This window comes from Ursus maritimus, unplaced genomic scaffold (genome assembly GCF_017311325.1).
Source record: "Ursus maritimus isolate PB19 unplaced genomic scaffold, ASM1731132v1 scaffold_28, whole genome shotgun sequence".
In the NCBI taxonomy this organism is placed as follows: Eukaryota; Metazoa; Chordata; class Mammalia; order Carnivora; family Ursidae; genus Ursus; species Ursus maritimus.
Window position 1 is genome coordinate 33927360 of NW_024425341.1, and position 2260 is coordinate 33929619.

The window sequence follows — 2260 nt, forward strand, 5'->3', positions numbered from 1 at the left end:
GGGGATGTACTGTATGGTGACATAATATAATAAAAAAATATTATTACAAAAAAAAAAGAAGTGTTTCCCCTTACTCTGTTTTCAAAAAAAAAAAATTTCTTTCTTAAATATTTGATAGAATTCACTAGTGAAATAATATGAGCTGGAATTTTCTTCCTGAGATTTTTGATAATAATTAAAATTTCTTTAATAGATATCAAGCTATTCAAATTCCCTGTTTCATCCTGTATCAGTTTTTGTAAGTTATTCAGAGAATTTGTCCAACTTCATTTAAATTGTTAGTAATTTGTTGGCTTAAAGTTGCTCATGATAGTCCCTATTATTCCTTTGATGTTAGTGGGATCTGTAGTGATATCCCCTTTCGTTCCTGATGTTGGTGATTTGTGTTTATCCACATTGTAACATGTATCAGTTCTTCCTCTCTGTTTATTGCTGAATAACAGTTCCCTGTATGGACATACCACATTTTATTTATCCATTCATGAGATGGACATTTGAGTTAACACTTTTTGGCTCTTACAGATAACGACTCCGTAAACACTAGCACACAATTTCTTGTGCGGATCAGTTTTTACATCCGTGTACTACTTTGCTCCCAAGAGGCCCTCCCAATCACCACCTGTTTTCAGTTGCTCATTGCTGGGTAATGAAGTCAGGAGATTCTTAGTTCCGGTCCCTGAAAGGTAAGCGGATCATGTAGCCTGAGCTGGATTAAGGGAAGGGTGAAATCTGGAGACACCCGAACCCCTGGACCCTTGGGCAGCCTGACTTGGACTCACCGAGCTGCTGCAGAAGATGCAGCAGAAGAAACAGCAGGTGCGGAATGTTATGACTTAGTTGAAAACCCTTGCTTAAGAATGCTCGTGCATAGATTTAAAAATAAACTTGAAAACTACTAATAAAAAAAAAGAATTCTTGTGCAATTCTACTTTGTCAATTGATGTTAACGAGTGCACATGCTGTTAAGCACTATCGTTTGCCTTTGAGATTAGCTTTGTTCATACACACCCTCCTTTATTCCTGAAAATTCTTAGGAAGAGCTTATTACAGTCTATACAGGTTTGGAATCCCCCTTGGAATCCACTTCCTCGTCTGCAATTGGTACATAACTCCAAAAGACGAATGATAATAATTTATTTGTCTTTCCCATTTTTCTCATTTACCTTACCCAGAACTATGTCTTCTGAAATCTGTAAAGGTTCCTCGTGTTAAATGAGAATTTGGCAAGTCCTTCATTTTTTTTTCTAAATTTTCATTTGAAAGGGCTGGTGGGTGATATTATTGAAAGAACCTTATATCTGATAATAGTCTAGGTCTTGAATTGACTTAATAAGTAAAGAAAGGAAGGAGCAGACGGAGGTTAACTGTGTGAATTTATAGATGTTTTGGTGTCTGGGGTCCATGTAAATAATATATTACCTCACTGTAAATATTAACTCTGCTAGAGTCTAGGTCTTTAAACAGAAATTACCAGGAACTCCAGGGAATGAAGAGATGCTCTGCTCTTAATGATCTTTTTAACACCAGCTCCAGGTACTTAGGACCCTGCAGGGAATTCCTGGAATGGGTAGTCTTTAATAGCTGGTTTCCAGTGTTGGAGAGTTCGTAAAGGAAAAAAGAAAAAGAATCTTCTCTATATAAAATAAAAACTAAAACGCTCTAGAAATTCATCTTTTAAGAACAGTTACAGAAATTGCTATTGGCCTGCAGACTCCAAGCTTTTAAACATGCAGTAGGTAAATTTTTTTTTAAGATTGTATTTATTTATTTGACACAGAGAGAGAGAGCCAGAGAGCACAAGCAGGGAGAGCGGCAGACAGAGGGAGACGCAGACTCCCTGCTAAGCAGGGAGCCAGATGTGGATCCCAGGATCCAGCTCAAATGCCTGAGCTGAAGGCAGACGCTTAACCGACTGAGCCACCCAGGCGCCCCTCAGCAGGTAGTTTTTTAAGGAATAAAAGTGAAAACTTTGATCAAGATTATTAGTAGAGGCAAGGCTTGTATGGGGACACACCATTCACACATGTCCTTATGGTGTCAATGGGGACTCAGCCTGACTTTCTTATCTCTACCGGACTCTCTAAAATAATCAGAGCAGAAGCTCCCACGCTCTCCATTCCAGCCGTTTAGCCTCACCCTTGCTCCTCTACCCATTCTCCTGCTTACCATTTTTCAAGTAGGTCCAGTGAAAAGTTCTCTGAGCTCCCAGTTTCTCCTTCCATCGCTCTCAAAATGGCCAGGCCCTATGGGAATTCCCTTT